General features: G+C 43.9%; 1 protein-coding gene across 2 annotated transcripts in view; it reads right to left on the reverse strand.

The window, feature by feature from the left end:
* Positions 1–17281, reverse strand: part of RAP1B (RAP1B, member of RAS oncogene family) — a 33673-nt gene extending 16392 nt beyond the window's left edge. The window contains exon 1 of one of the 2 annotated variants that reach the window (XM_084760413.1): positions 17090–17281. The gene's annotated coding sequence lies outside the window, so the exon portion shown is untranslated. The remainder of the gene's footprint in view (positions 1–17089) is intronic. The other variant, XM_084760412.1, reaches the window with a different exon arrangement.
* Positions 17282–17562: the final 281 nt, after the last annotated feature.

The raw sequence follows: 17562 nt of genomic DNA on the forward strand, positions 1-17562 counted from the left end.
TGTGAGACCAGCTCACAAGACACATCAAACAGAAGAAACCTATATGAAGCTGTTGGCAGCATTCTGTCTATTCTGACCATACAGGAAGAGTCTCCCTACCGTTTTCCAGGGTTAGTAGTAACAGTTCCAGTAAATAAAGCTTATTCTAGACAACACCGACAAATCTCTCACCGAAATGCTTAGTAACAAAGCCTGACCTGTAGCCTAAGGTCATGCTGTCCAGTTGTATTGCAACTGCCACTTCCTATTCAGTACTTGGTCCTAAGAGAACACATTAACTAGAGTACAGCAATTAGCAGCAGCCTGATAAATACAAAAAGACCAGCGTCTTAATAGATTTCTTAGATGAGTGACTAGACAAACAAGTTAGTGAACCAACCAACCACCACAACAAAACACCCCCCCCCTTACTAGACTCAACGGTAAATTTTACAGGCAAGCACACTCACTCAAAGGCATGCTATCTGCAGAGTAAAATTTAGATAACCGGAACATGGACATTAATTTACTATCTGGCATTGATATTAGAGTATGACAAGAAAAGGTTTAGTTAATTGTATGATAAACAAAAGATGCTGCAGCAGTTAGGATTCGATTGTCTGGACTAGGCATGACCTTTGTCATGTTATTTGACCTTTCTTTGTGTATCATTCCTTATCTAAAAATGGCAATAACAGAATCTCCTCAGAGTTTTTAAGACTCAAGTGAAATAACTTGCACGGCACAAAATGTTAAGTGAATGAGCAATGCAGTAAGTAGTTGGTAAATATTATTCTGCTCTTTTTAGAGATCCTATCTATCCAGCTGTGCTAAGGCAGTGCTGGGGAGGCGGCTCATGGGTAAAGCACCTGCCAGTTAGGTGTGACACCTGAGTTTGATTCCCAGCACTTACGCTGAGGCTGACACTGTAGCTACAACCTGTAACCTCAGTGCAAGATGGAAGGCACACAGTGTCTCCAAAAGCTGGCAGGCCAGTTAGGCTGGCACAGGCAAACAACAAAGGGCCCTCGTCTCAAACAAGATGGAAGGTGAGGACTGATAACATTGTTCTCCAACCTCCACGCGCCATGTGTGCTACGCTCATGCCTGCACTCACACACATAAGCAGTCACAACACACATGGATTTAAAAAACATACTATTTTAGCTATGACAGATGTGGTGGCATGCTGGTAATTCCAATACTCAGGAGGCATAGACAGGAGGATCTTGGGTTTAAGGCCAGTATGAACTAGACTATGTATCTCAGGAAACAAAACAGAAAACATACAATTGTAAAGGGAATAGTCTATCAGGAGGTAAACGTCACTGACTTTTTTTTCCTGTTGCTCCATTATTCTACCTCAGTATCTTCCATTTCTCCATTGCCTTATTTTGCAAAGGCTTCTCATTTTCCACAAAGAGGAAGTATGAAAAGGAAGATGAAATAAATACACAAGTCTGTTATACACTTGAATTTCCATGATCACAGGAAGGTATTAAAGGTTTTGTGTGAGACAAAGCCTCACATAGCTAACCTGTCCTGGAACAGTCTGTGCTCTCTACCCTCCTGCCTCAGCCTCTCAAGTTCTGGGGTGACAAGCATGCATATCTGACTTTTTCCTTTCCTCTTCCTTTCTTTTGGGCCTCATGCCTAGCCTGGCTTTAAATCCTGCTCCTCGCTCACACTGGAGTTCTGAGACTATAGGGGCAATCAGTATACTTAACTACAAATCCTGCATCTAGTAATGCCACCAGGTATAAGACCAGTTATGTTGTCCATAGTCTGTTTGTTACGATTTATTATTTTATTTTATGTGTATGAGTGTTTGCTTGCATGAGGATATGTATATCGCACAGTGTTTCTGCTGCCCCTGGAACAGGGGTTCAGACAGTTGTGAGATTCCATGTGGGTGCTGGGAGCCGAACCCAGGTCCTTTGCAAGATGAGCAAGTGTTTTTAACTAGTGAGCTCTCTCTAGCCCCAACTTTGCCTCATCTGCTGATACAATCTGCAAACGTTTTAGTAGCTAATTTACTTATCTGCTATTACAGAGAGAAATTAACTTTGGCATTTTATGATTTATAAAACAAAAACACATGCAAAACCCCAATCTAAGGAATGAGTAGGAGCAGATTCTCCTATGCTCTCATTTACAGTCTCTATGTGCCTGTGGCCAATGGTTAAACCACTGGGAAAAGACAGAAGGGCAACTTGCAGGCTGTGTCATAATTAATGTTATCCCGTGACAGACCACATAATTTCCAACTAAAAGGTGCATCGCAACATCTTCTAGTAAAGGCACCAGAACATGCCATAGTAAACCAATCACTAAGTGGGGCAATAATCAAAGAACCCAAAATACTACATTAGACTTTTACAAGCCAGAGTGCCCCAGTGCCCCTACAATCAACAGCTACTTACTAGGTATTATATTTCCTTGGAAAGTGCACTAACAAATGTCATGTGGAAAAAAAATGGCTACAGAATAAGATGAAGTAAATCTTGGTAGGCATTTGCTTCGTCTTACACTCCTTACTTATAAAGGGAAGCAGCGCGCTTGCTCTCAAGAAGCTTTGTAGGAAAAGACGAGGAACATAGAAAACAGATCAGGGATATGGCTCAGTGCTTGATTTTAAGCCAGCATCAGGGCGTGGGTTCAAACTGTAGTGCCAAAGTGGGAGGGGCGTAGGTTATGAGACACAGTGATGAGTTCACACAGAAATAAAGAATTAATTTAGATAGCTAAGGTGTCAATGGAAGTGTAGCCTGGGGTTAGAACTCTTCAGAGCACAGCCTACTACCCCAGAGCACACAGGAAGAGGAAACAAACAGCAGCACGTAATTCCAGGAAGACAGGAAAGCTCTGATCTGAAAACCACTCAGGGTTCTTGACTCGGTAAGCAACACACTAGACAACCTGAGAGTATGTTATATTGAGAAAACCAACAAAAGGAGTTCTAACAGCAGTAGCTAGTAGTAGGCAATGTAATGATACATCTAGATTACTGTGCATTTTTTTATTAAGATTAATATGTGGCCTACTTTTAAAATACTTGAGTCCTGGTTTGCAACAAAAACCCATTTTATAATGATGAAAACCAAAATAAGAGTGCCAGAAATAATATACCACATAGAAGCAACTAAGAAACTGACCTAAGGGCTGTAAAGAAAACTGGGGGTTCCACTTTCCTCAACAGCAGTCTTTGGATATTAAGTTCCTAAGTGGGCAATGAGCATACATACCAGACACACGCATTTGGGCTATTTTCCTAACAGGAGGCTAATGGCTAACTGGTCACACAGTATCTTACAGCCAAAGCACACTGACGCTGCGGTTAGCTTTGCAGCTACAGAACACCTTCGACTGTCACACGCAGGACCTGCTTACTCACTTGTACAATCACTGGGTTAACAATGCAGGATAGATGGAGAACTAGCTCAGTGGAAGAGCTCCTGCTGAACGTGAGTAGACCGGGTTCGTTTCCCAGCACCTAACATGATGGCTTACTAACTCCCTTTCCAGACAGAGGCTCTGATCCCCTCTTCTGGCCTCTGAGGGCACTAGGCACATACACTATACACATACATGCAGGTAGGCAAGCACACATACAGTAAACATAGATGACCCTTTTAAATCTATTCACTCCCAAATCACATGGATGCATGTCACCTCTTGTTTGTTTTTTGAGACAGGGTTTCTCGGGCTTTTCAGCCTTGGCTGTCCTAGACTCACTTTGTAGACCAGGCTGACCTCAAACGCACAGCTATCCACCTGCTTCTGCCTCCCAAGTGCTGGGATTAAAGACGTGCACCACCATACCAGGCATGCACGTCACCATTTTTAAACATTAGCACACACTGAGTTTAAGGCTGGATGTTAGTTAGTCTGTTATAATCAGAGAGCACACTGAGACAACATAAGCGGGCAGACACTTCCTGCTAACAAGCCTCAATCTCAAACTGAGCTATTCACTTCTTGTCACTATACAAGGTAGGTTCATCAGGGATTTAAAAAATCCCTGAGCCGGGTGTGGTGGCGCATGCCTTTAATCCCAGCACTTGGGAGGCAGAGGCATGAGTCCAGGACAGCCAAAGCTAACACAGAGAGAGACCCTATCTTGAAAAACCAAAAAACCAAAACCTTTTTTATATTTACTTATTTTATGGTCACGAGTGTTTACCTCTATAATGTACTGTACCACCTGCATGCCTGGTGCCCAAGGATATCGGAAAAGGGTGTCCGATGCTCAACGGGTGTGAGCGACCATGTGGGTGCTGGGAGTTGAACCGGGTCCTCTACAAGCGCATCAAGTGCTCTTAACTCCCAAGTTATTTCTCCAGCCCTACATCAGGGATTTAAGAAAATTTCTTTTACTACATTTACTTTGTGTGTGTGCACACGTATGTGCACACTGAAGAGCATATATAGCAAAGGTGCATGTGGAGGCCAGAGGACGCCGTTAGGGAACAGGTTCTCTCCTTCCAGCACACGGGCCCTCCTGGGGGCTGACTGTCCTGACAGCCCTCCACTGCAGATTCCTAAACAGAAATTATGTTCGTCTATTATCTTACAATATTCTTATTCTAAATGCATTTTATAATCCTTGACATGACTTGTAAAGGAAACAAAGGACATAATATGGTAGTTTCTAAGACTCAACTGTTAAGATATTAGTTTTCAATTTTCAACTTTAAAATGCAATTGACAGGCACCAACACACACAGGTTAGCCTTAATTATTTCCAGAAAGTTAAATGGACTCTTGTAACTATGGCATCGGGAGGTTCTTCTGTATTAAGAACCCTGGAGACTCAGGGACACCAGCAGTGCTTTGCATCCTATGACAGCTTCAAATATTCCTTGGGAGTACTGGGGAAACGGTTAGCCAACAAGCTGTGGGGTGAGCACAGGGACCTGAGTTTGCTCTCCAGCATTCGTGAAAAAGCCTGTAATGTCAATATTGGAGCAGGAGGGGGAGACAGGGGCATCCCTGTGGCTCTCTGGCCAGTCAGGTTAACAGAACGGGCAAGCTCCAGCTTCAGTGAACCCTCTTCCTGAAAACTTAAGGTGGAGAGGACCTGAGGAGCATAGCCAATGCTGACTTCTGGCCAGCCTGTGGGCTTCTAGAAGACTGTTTTCCTAAACAATCTCACTAATACTGAGCTTTATATCTATTCAGCGGCAAAACCTGCTCTGCTATAAATTGCTCACACTTTGCTTGAACACTGGTGTGAATCTATTTCTGTGCTTCATTCATCCTATTTAGTGTGACTACTCATGTTCCATATGGATAGTGCTTTATCATCCTCACTACCAACAAGGGTTACAGGTAAAGGACTGCTCTACTTCTGCAATCCGCTTCACAAACATCTATTAGCATAGAGCAGTACTCTGCTCACTTTATCTTGTTCTGGTGTCGGCGTGTAAAGGTCAGAGTTAGATGGTCTTGTTGGATCCTACAGTCCATTTCACAAACACCTCCTGTACGAAGTCCGTTCTTGGGCGTATTCTGTATTGTTGCTTGCTATGGCTCACTTCTCATACTGTGCACAGATTCCATTTCATTTTTACCATCTTCTTTAATTGTAACAGCTAAGAGCTGTCAATTCTGGCTTCAAAAACACTTGTATTACTAACTGGGCATTTAGTGCCTTTCATGATAAAATCTTATCTTTGCTAAAAACCTTTTGTGTAGAATTATTTAATTCAACCCTAACATGCAAAAACTAAGGAGCTCTCAGTAACAATAGTCAGATGTTTGGGCGTGGTAGTGCACACTCCAACGAATCTTGGGGGGGGGGGGTTGCTCTGAGTTTAAAGCCAGCCTGGTCTACATAGTGAGCTCTGGGCCAACCAAGGTTACAAAGTGAGAAGCCCCATTTCAGAAAAAAACCATAAAAGCACAGTTGCACACAATCAGACATAGTATTGTCAAAAAGGAGTACAAGTAGCTGCTTATGATGGTCCTCAATGAAGACAACTATTCAATACTTTATATACATTTAAATTAAAATTTAATTTTCAATTAAAAATTAAAAAATGGAGGGCTGGAAAACATGGCTTAGCAGTTAAAAGGTTGTATGATTCTAGCAAAGGGCTCAGCTGTTAGCACCCATGTCTGGTAGCGCACAGTTTCTTGTAATTCCAGCTCCAGGGCTCTGCCCTCTTCAGACATCCTCAGACACCTGCAGGCACAGGGTTCATACACATACAGCCAGGCACATACACACATAGCAAAACCAAAAGAAAATCAGGTACGACTGACATAAAAAGTGCATCATAAAAACCTTTGAGAGGGGCTGGTGAGATGGCTCAGAGGCTGAGAGCACTGGCTGCTCTTCCAGAGGTTCAGAGTTCAATTCCCAGCAACCACATGGTGGCTCACAACCATCTAAAATGTGATCTGATAGCCTTTTCTGGTGTGCACGTGTACATGCAGGAAGAGCACTGTATACATAATAATAAATAAATTAATCTTAAAAAAAAAAAACCACAAAACTGGCTGCTCTTCCAGAGGTCATGAGTTCAATTCCCAGCAACCACATGGTGGCTCATGGCCATCTATAAAGGGATCTTCTGACATGTAGATATACATGCAGGCAGAGAACTCCTACATTAAAACAAAAACAAAAAAGCAAAATACAACCCCATTGAGACCCTCCCAAAAGGCCTCGGCCATTCAAGCCAAACTTTTCCCACAGGAAGATAAGCTCCTAAAGAAGAGTCAACAAAGTTCAAAGACATTGCCAGAGAGAGAACTGAAACTAAAGACAGTACCACTAGACCTCAGGATTGTACAAGGCAGGAAGGGCAGCCTGGGCTACACAGTATGTTCTAGAGCAGGCTGAGTTATAAAACAGAGCTTTATCTCAAGCCAAAACATGAGATCATCTAAACCTCCGAAACTGTAACAGTAAAAACAAACAAAAGTGTCTAAGACAGAAACCAAAGGTTAGCTATATTTACAACACCTAGCATTTCTGTAATGTCAGCTCAGGGGGCTCAGAGGCAGGAGGATGACAAGTTGGAGATCAGCCTGGGCTTTGGCTACTCTTCGAGACATAGTCTTAAAAATCAAAACCAGTTGGGCGTGGTGGCGCACGCCTTTAATACCAGCACTCGGGAGGCAGAGGCAGGTGAATTGCTGTGAGTTCAAGGCCAGCCTGGTCTACAAATCGAGTCCAGGACAGCCAAGGCTACACAGAGAAACCTTGTCTCAAAAAACAAAGCAAAGCAAAACAAAACAAAACAAAAAACAAAAAACAAAAGCAAAACAAACAAAAACAAAACAAAAAACACACAAAAAACACACCCACATAAAAAAACCCCAAACCAGTAAGTATTTAACTCTCGGATTTACCCTTATACTCCATGGATGTCTAATGTGAACACCAGGTGTTTAATGTACAGTAGGTTCTGTCGGGGAACAAAAGCATCGTCAATTCCACAGTGAGTGACAAAGCTTCAATACCAGACTTTATGGTGGCAGAGAATGCCGAGTTATTCTTTGCATAGGATCCTCGATGGAAAAATCAATCACTTTCTTCTAAGCAACAGAAATAGGCGCTGGCGACACAGCCTGTAACCTCAGCACTCAGGATACCGAGGCAGGGCTGCCACAGACTCAAGGTCAGGAAAGGCTCTAACTCACCACCTCAAAACAAAAACCCACCAGCAAACAGAGACATTTCACACCCCTCAGAAATGTTATCAATTCTTTTTTGTTACTAAAAGCTTGCAAAAGGCCTGCCATGGTGTACACACCTGGAATCCCATCAGGAAGCTGAGGCCGGAGGATTCTCAGTTTGGTGCTAGCCTCTGCTACACAGGGAAGCTCCAAAACCTCAAAAACAAAGCCAACAACAACAACAACACACACACACAAACCAAAAAAACCACCCAGGCTCTCTCTCTGACCCATACAAAAACATAAACCAATACAGAACCCAACCCCCAAAACAAACAAAAACAAACCAGTAAAGCCTATGATTCAAGAGACAGGGCTCACTGGAAGAAAGAGAAAGCACAATGTATAAAAGCTAGCTAACATGGAAGAAATTTTAGTAACTAGGACTGCATAAACAGTATTAACGGCAGCCTGTGACAAATTTGGATGTCCCGGACATAAAATATGATTTCAGTATGTTCCTTAATTCAGAACCATTAGAACAACTGAGCAATCAATTGCCTAATACAAGAAGCAGTGTCTCTTTAACTTCCTTCCCTGGCTGGGATCAGCTCATGAAGGCAGAAGTTCTTCAGCACTTAATCCCCGAAGTGGCTACTGCACATCTACTCCTTTTCTCATTCAACCCCCATCTGGTTCTCCAGGGTTAACACCTTTAAAGAGCGCTGTTCAATGGCCTCTTCAGATCACAGGAATCTCTCTCTGCCTTTTACTAACGGCTTTAGAGGAATGGAGTAAGTCTGGGCTTTTAACCTATTTTTTAAAGTTTTAATTATGTGTCCGTATATACACAGGTATGTGCATGTGAGTGCTTGTGCCCAAGGTAAGAGGCCAAACCATCAGATCCCTAAAGCTGGAGCCACATACAGCTGCTATGAACTGAACCCAGGTCCTTTGCAAGAGGATCCTAACAGCTGAGCACCTTCAGCTAAGTTTTAAAGTGTGTGTGTGTGTGGTGTGCATGGGAAAGTCAGAGACAGTTTGTAGGTATCAGCTCTCCCTTTCACCACATGGGCTCTAAGCATCTTACTGAGGCTAGGTGAAAGGTGTCTTTAACCTACTGAAACATCTTGCTAGCCCTTTTTAGCCATTTCCCCCCAGGTCTTGCTTTGGCAAGGCTAGTCATGTGGAAAAAAAAAATAAGATACCACTTTCTATAGAAGTATTGTAGAACAGGCCAACCTCTTCCTTTAAAAATAGAGTGCAGCTGGAAGTGGTGGCACATGCCTTTAATCCCAGCAGTTGGAAGGCAGAAGCAGGTGGATCACAGCAAGTTCGAGGCCAGTCTGGTCTACAAATTGAGTCCAGGAGAGCCAAGACTACACAGAGAAACCCTGTCTCGAAAAACCAAACCAAACCCAAAGAAAACAAAAACAAAACAAAACAAACAAACAAACAAACAAAAAACAAATGAACGAACAAAAAAAGAGAAAATAGATTGCAAGAGGTATATATGTCAGGGTCTTTTTCTATCAGTAACTTTCCCAGGTAGCCTGCCTTGCGAGTTAGTAGGCGGCTGGCTACAATTCAGGGACTTTCTCTCTCCTTCCATGCTAAAACGAGAGCTGGAGACCCAGGAAGTCTTAGAATCCTCTTACCTCAGACCCTTGGTTTGACTCCAGAACTAAAAGGTAAGTCAACTGGCTAACAGTGCGCCCACTATTTACTCATCCACCTTTCTACCTGCTTTCACAATCTGAAACTAGTTAAAACTAGTTAATAGACCTAGTCTAGGATATTCTAAAAATCTTTTAAAACTTTTCACTGTTTAACGAGATGGATACAATTGTTCCTAAGTAAACACTGAAGAGAAACAGCAAGTTTTTTTGAGAAGTAAAATATGACAATTCTGGAAGCCTCTTTGAAAAACATCTGTTTAATGTAGACATACCAAATTTTCTTATGCCAAAGAAACAAGACGAAAACCAAATACAAGTTGGTACAGTGGACACTTGTCAGCAACCATGGTTACTCAGGGGGGGTGGGGGGTGGGGAGTGGGGGGGGTGAGGGAGGTGGTTAACAACCCTGATAACAGAGAGCCCAGGATTTTGAGGCCAGAGGCAAAAGAAAAATGACAAGCCAAACCAAAACTAAACGTAAAGAAGTAATTATCTAAATTTATGTGACCAAGGATGTGATGGACTGCCCAGAGAAGACTGCAAAGGGACTCCATCTAACCCAATGATACATTAGTAAGGATCCCAAAACAAAGCACCAGCATGCAAGAGTCCTGGTACTATTTTGTGCTAGTCATTTCACACAAATCTTCAAGAAACGGCTTATCTCACTGTGAACTTTTTTCAAATGTTCCTTAGTTTCACAGGAAAAAACGTTCCCCTCAATACCAAGGCTCAAGTGTTGAGGGCCTAGTGCTCAGAAAAGCTTTCCAAAATTCCCAATTCTTGCTTAAAAGCTATTTACAATCATCCATAGACGCTGTTATTTTTTTGCCTTAAGACAACACTCAGGCTTGCTGTTTTCAACAACATGTCATGGGGTTGGAATAACATCTCAGTGGCCAAGAGCACTGGCTGCCCTTCCAGAGGCCCAGGGTTCCATTCCCAGCTAACAACAGGTTCTGACACAGTCCGAGGGAATCTGCCCTCTTCTGGCATCCATGGGCCCTGCACACATGTGGTGCGCAGGAGAGAAGGCTCAGTAGTTAAAAGTGCTTGCTGCTCTTGCAGAGGACCCAATTTGATTCATAGCATGCAGGTGGTGGCTCACAACCACCCACTACAAGTCCAGTTACAAAGATTCCACACCCTCTTCTGACCTCTGAGGGTGTTGCACACACAAACACGCAGGTAAAACACCCACAGGCATAAAATAAAAGTTAACCCAAAAACAAGTGGCTGGCTCAGCTGAGATTTGATCCCTTTTCTTGGAGACAATCACCACTTGTATTAAAAAGACCTGTAAATGAAGGAGAGACCTCATTTTTTAAAAAACTATTTTATTTTATTATTTATTTATTTATTTATTTTTGAGACAGGGTTTCTCTGTGTAGCCTTGACTATCCTGGACTCGCTTTGTAGACCAGGCTGGCCTCAAACTCACAGCGACCCGCCTCCGAAGTGCTGGGATTAAAAGTGTGCACCACCACCGCCTGGTGTGACCTCATTCATTTTTAAAACATCCAAGAGTATTTAGCTGGGACTGTTTTCCCTCTTAAACAGTAAGGGCAGTGAAGGATGTACCAGAGCTCTAATTCAACTCACTCCAAGGGGCCATGAGTTGTGCTTGCCACTGGCCTTGCCCATAGGAACAAATGTAAGTATGGTAAAAAGGGCAAAATATATCTTAGCATTAAAAAATATTAATATTATAAACAGTTCCCTACTTGCAAATTCCTCAAAAATGTCTGTGATCTAAAGGCTTCCTTGGGTCATACTTTGAAAATCAATGAACAAAATGATTCATATTTAAACCTCCTTGAGTGTGGGGGTGCACATGTTATGTCAGTCAGGTCAAAGCTGAAGCAGGAGGATGGCAGGTTTGAAGTCAACTTGGGCGACACAGCAAGACCTTTTTTCACAAGCAAATCAACTGCTCCAAAATAACAAGTCACAAGCCACTGTTGAGTCACGCTTTTGGGGAATCCTAGGTAACGCTGGAGAACAGATGCTCCAGAGGGGGTATTACAGGAGTATGTCTGACTATTTGTAAAAATATTCACAAATGAGACCGTATTAGTTCTCAAGCCTAACATGGCCATGTCATCTTGCCAGAGGAAAGCAAGGGAGAAGAAAGCTCCAGAGAGGGAAGGCCATGGTTCCACACAGGACCTACTTACTCAGTGGAGAGATTAGAGACGCCTGTTGTCTCCTTACCTTCTGTGCTGCAAATATTGTAACAAAAATGGTAAAGCCCAACATTATCTAAGAGCATTAAGAACTAATAGGGAAAAACAGTTTGTCCTTGTCCCTTTTGTTTGTTTTTTGAGACAGGGTTTCTCTGTGCAGCCTTGGCTGTCCTGGACTCACTTTGTAGACCAGGCTGACCTCAAACTCAGAGATCTGTGTGCCTCTGCCACCCAAGTGCTGGGATTGCAACCTTGCGCCACCACGCCCGGCCCTTGTTCCTTTTTTCCTCGGTACAGCACAGAATTTAAGGCTTCAGGAGAGCTGGAGTTGTATTACTGAGAAGTTAATGTGTTACCTAAAAAGAATCACAGGTCGTATGTGTAACTGACACATTAGTGTACTGTGTCCCATTAGCACACCACGCCATAGTAACTTAAAACACAGGTGATGAAGGGAACTGAATCTACAGGCTATGTGCTGACTAAAACTACTAACTGGATGAAAACAGTCTGCACTTGTAACATTCCTTTTTTTGCTGAAACCTCTAGTTTCATTATGAGAACTTAGAAAGTCCCCTAATTTACACTACAAAGTGATTCTGAAGGCCTGGGATGTAGCTCAGTAGTTCACTTCGCATTGCAAAGGCAAAGCCGTAGGTCTGAGTCCTCCACACTGCAAATACTCGTCATCATGATTATGAATGTACATGATTACATTGTAATGTTAGGATAAACTTCAGAAGACAGGCAACTACAGCTCAACTTTAGCTAAAACTTTCTACTTCCTCCCCAAGCTCCACTTGAAACTGCTCCTGAGTGGACAGAACACTGCTTTCATCTGTTTTCCTATCACACAACTCGAAGAGGAAAGCCACAGGAGGCGGAGACAACTCACCAATGAGACAATCAAGTCCTCTTTTATTGCCAAAAGAGTTATGGTTTAAGTAAAGAGGGAAATGCATATAGAAACAGTCTCATGTAGCCCAGGTTGGCCTGGAACGTGCAGTGCAGCAAATCCTGGGGTTACAGGTATAGACCACACAGAGCTAGAAAACAATTATAAATATATAGTTGCTGAATAAATCTTAGATTTTTGTATTTTCGCTCTGCGATGCTTTTTAACAGCCACTCTCTTCCTCGAATGTCTCACGGGCTATCTGAACAGCAAGTTCACACTCAATCCTCACCCAGCAAGTTCCCTGCCAAGGCCTGACCTAGCTTCCGCTGACGGCCTCATTGATATAACTATAGAATATGAAGCAGTAGCTAACACCTAAGACTTAGCAACCAGCTCAGTATGTAAAAATTCAGACTCTGACTGTAGTTAGAGAATGGTACTCTTTGGCTAAAAATGAGTGTGTGTCTACTCAAGCACCTCAAGTATAACCTCTCTTAAACACAATGATATTCCAGAGTATTATCCCTCTGTATAATAAAACTACATGGAAATGTTGTAATCCATGTTGCAAATATTTTTATAGAATTTAAGTGTAGTTTTAAAACCTTGTAGCATACTCCCAATTTTTCATTTCTTTCTTTGTAAGTTTTAGGGCTCTCTGGAAACGTAATGACTGTTGTCTACCCTCAACTTGAACATTAGGAGTACCCACAGCAGTGTTTATAAAGTGTGGGAAATAAGTAAAACTCTTTTTCTTGGTGAATTCTAAAATTGTGCTATTTTAATGTGACAAAAATTTCTGGTTAACTTTTTACAAGACAGAAATCCTATTGCTAAATTCTATTGCTAAAGGGATCAATCTAGTCAAACGGGTTCAAACAAAGAACAATAGATTATACAGCAAGTCAGACTTTTTAGTATAAATGGATACATTCCGTCTATTTCCTTTCTTACTTATGTGTACCTGAGTGTATCTGTGTGTGAGTGAGTGCACCTGCATGAGGGTACCTGAAAAGGCCAGAAGCGAGACTGCTGGGCGCCCTGCAGCTAAAGGTGGTTGTGAGGCAACTGGCATAGGAGCTTGGGAAGCCCCTCAGGTCCTGTGGAACAGCAGCAAGCACTCTTAGCTCCTGAGCCATCTTCAGCCATTCATTCTATCTGTGGTTAGTGCTTCCACTATATTCTTGAGATTTCTAAGCAATTAATTTCAAGATTTCAGCCCTTAAGTTGTAATCAGAACCTTTCAGCACTACTGCAAAGACTCGCTTTCAGTGTAAGATGGCAGCACAGCGCTGCTTACACACAGCTGAATAAAAACTATATGTAGCGTGACGATGCACCAACCCTCGCTTTAGACACTGGTCTTGTTCAAAAAAAGCTCAGCTTGAAAAGACCAACAGGCCAGGCATGGTGGCGCACACCTTAATCCCAGCACTCAGGAGGCAGAGGCAGGCAGAGTTTGAGGCCAGCCTGGTCTACAAAGTCTGCAGAGCCTACGACAGCCAAGACTACACAGAGAAACCCTGTCTCACAAAACAAAACAAAAAGACAACAATAGAAACTTCAGCCTCATCTATGAATAAGGATCCATAAAAACGAGAAAAAAGGAAAACAAACAGAAAAAAGACTGCACCTACACCCTTCACATAGAAACCAAACCAAACACATAAAAGTGTATGTATTTAGCCACAACTAAATGCCTTAGAAAATTGAAGATTTTTTCCCCCTTTCTTCCAGTGAAGGGACTGAACCCAGAAATGTAAGACAAGGAGGCAAACACATCTGAGGCCAGAAAGATGAGTCTTTATGGACTCTTTCTATAAAAAGAGTGACTACATGACATCATTGCTAAGGAGAAGCAGGCTTTGACTAGTTTGTTCATAAGCACTAAACTAACCTAATGGCAGTTCAAATCTAAACACCCATCCCTTAAGTTTTATTTTCTGGGAATGACACATGTAAATCAATAAGATTTCCTTGACATTCAATAATAAAAAGCCAAAAGCAAACTACACTGTAGGGATGGGTGGGCATAAAACCAGCTAAGCTCTTTCAGATCTAGTTTCACTGGTTAGTTCCATTCAATAAGTACCCAAAGAAAGAGCCAAGCTGAACATGAGTGTTCCGTGCCAATCTTAAGACTCATGTTTAAACCAGCATGTACAGTTACATGCTGCCAATCTCTGCATAAGCATTAAGCCTTTCAAAGATCTTCATATAGGTCGTATTATTAATGTATTTATTTATAGAAAGGGTTCCATTAACCCAGGCTGGCCTTGAACTTATGGCCATCATCCTGCCCCAATCTCTTAACTGCTGGGATTATAGTTGCAAAATACCATGCCTGGCACCACTTAAAAAAAAAAAAAAAAGATTCTTTACTTCATCCTGGTAGTCCTTACAGGCTCTTTGGTGGGAGAGGTCACTTACCCTGTATAGATCAAAAGAAAATACTGGAACCATTAGAAATGGACAATGAAAAAAATGATGATCAACTTGTAAAGTAAGAGATCCTAAGGAAAATATGTAATTCTTTTTTGAAAGATCATACTGTTTTCTTTAGGTAGTCTCTTTGACTTTTCCATTGATCTCTAAATCCCAAACATCAGTATGTGTCCAGGTAGAATGCTAGGAACTAAGAATAAAATATTATTCTCATGGTGAATTTAACTCCACTTAACTTTCATTCACCAAGTGTCTATGTGGCAACAACATGCTAGTCATTTGAGGCATACAAAAGAAATATTTCCTGACCTTGGACCTTACAATTTAGCAGAACAGATAAAAACACACAACTGTAACAGAAGACAGGAAGTGATACAAGCCACTGAAAGGAAGGGAGACAAGGCCAGCATCTCTGTGCCCGGGACCACATACTAAAATTAAGCCAATTTAGCACTGGGCTCTTCCGCTGTTATTCTGATACCAGGCACATTAGAATCCCAACAGTGATATGTCCTTCAGCAATTTACTTTGCAGCTTCCCCAGATAAGGTCATAAAACTATTGTGAATGTTCACAAGAAAGTACAAGGGAATATAATGTACCAGAAAGATTAAAACTATGGATAAGCTAAAAAAAAAAAAAGTCATTTGGGATTCTGTGTCTGTAAGTAAAATTATTTCCTCCCCACCTCTAACCAAAACCTGGGATGACACTACCCAAGTGGTTACTCCACACCATTTAGCTAACTAAGGTACTCTATCTTGGAGAAGAGACCACAGTGGGACCAATAATCTTTGCAAGATGTAATTCACCATAAAAAGTCACAGTTTTTCCTGTGGCTTGTCTTCTATGGGAAGACCACTGCCTTACAAGTCAGCAGATTCAGGTAACTGGTTATCTTATCTATTCTAGGACTCAGTTTCCTCCTCCATAAAGTGGCAGGGAGGGACTAGATGATTTAAATAGTCCCTTTCCGGCCTTTAAAAAGCCCCATGATTCTACCATGACTAAATACACAGATTTCAAGACTGATATGAGCTTTAAATTAAAAGAATTTCTCCATTCAATTAAGTTCTTGCTAAGATAAACTCCTTTTTAGGCAAGTCTCGACAACGTTCTAATTATACAAAAGAAAACTGGAAAAAAATGAATTTACAAGTTAGGAGCACTCGATATATATTAATACCCACTGCCAGCAAAGCAAACATTCTACAAGATTCAATTGATTTTTAAAATATTAAAAGTCCAGTCTTCATTGTAATGTCAACTTTTCACTCGAGTTTAAAAAAAAAAAGTGATTTCCTTTTACTGTAATAAAGAAGTGCTTGTATTCACACGAGTCAGCAGTCGCAGGGCAAAAATGTCTTTCTAAAGTATTGGAGGGTGGGAGGGGGCAAACGAAAGGAAAGCAAATCCATCTGCTCAAACTCTGAAGGGAAGAAATTTCTTCCGAAAGGAATTCCCCGCTCCACCCCAAGGAAAATCCGGAGGGCCTAGTTCCCAAATTCAGGGCGCTGTTAAGTCAGTTTCAGAATCAGACGTAGCGAGCTGGCGAAAAAGGAGAAGAGGACAAACTTCCTGGATTTTCTCTCTGCTAGAGAAAAAGAGATTTCCTCTTGCTGACGAAGGGAAAGGCCCCTTTAACATTTTTTTTTTTCCTCTGCACGGTGGCGGCTGCCAGACTAGGTGGGGCTCCCTCCGCTGCCTTCCTCCTGCCACTTCCCGCAACAAATGAAGCAAGCCAGCCCCGATCCAGGCAAACTTTTTCCCTGTCAGGCTCGAGCCCGCGGGGCGCCGGGGAGTGGTCCACCCCCGCCCCCCCATCAACGCTACTCCGCCCGGCCCCGGGAGGAGCTGGGGTGTCCGTAAAGGACAACTTTCTGGTTTCCGCTCTAACTTCCACCCACCCCGCGACCGGCGCCGAGGCGGGGAGCGGGGCGCGGCGGGGAAGGCTGCGGTGCCGCGGGCGGCGGGTGGGGGTTCCTCGGGCGCTCACTTCCTCCGCCATATTTCAGACATTTGACCCCTTCCGCAAAGCGCGCTGCTCCCCGCCGCGGCCGCCGTTCTTCCCCCGCCGCTCGGAGGCGGGCGCGTCCGCTGAAGCCAGGGGCGCGGGAGGGTCCCCGCAGCCACCTGCCGCGCGTCCGGGCCACCATCGCCGCCGTTGGGGGGGGGGATCCCTCGGCTGCCCCGCCCGGCCCGCGCCGCACCCCACCGCTCCCCTCAAGCCGGCGCCCGGCCCCCGCCAGCCTCGCAGCCACGCACGCACGCACCCCGCGCCAACCTCTCGCGCTGTCACCGGGTCCCCGTCGTCGCCGTCGCCCCGAGTTCCCTTCGGGTCGCTGCTCCCGGCGCCACGGCGGTCTCTGCCGCTGCCGCCGCCGTCGCCGTCGCCGCCGCCGCTCAGGCTGCTTTCCACGCCTGACTCTGGGCGAGGTTTGGCGGTGTCGCCTTGACGTCAGGCGTTCAGCCTCGCTCTCGCTTCCGCCCGCGGGCGGGGCGCGCAGGAGCGCAGCCCGGGAAGGGGCGGGGCCGGGGGGCGGGCCCGTGTAGAGGGGGCGGGGCCTTAGTGAGCTTGTCCTCGCCTTGGGCCTCCCCCGGCCTCTCCCCGGCTGGCCCAAGTCGTGGCGTCCCCCCACACCCTCTCCTGCCTGTTCCCCGGGGGGCTCCGGTAAAGCTTCGCCTCCGCCGGTGGGGCTGTCCGACAGAATCGGGAGTCAGCCTCAGCCGAGCGCGTCCTTCTCGA

The sequence above is a fragment of the Acomys minous genome, assembly GCF_964271855.1.
Source record: "Acomys minous genome assembly, chromosome: 15".
In the NCBI taxonomy this organism is placed as follows: domain Eukaryota; kingdom Metazoa; phylum Chordata; class Mammalia; order Rodentia; family Muridae; genus Acomys; species Acomys minous.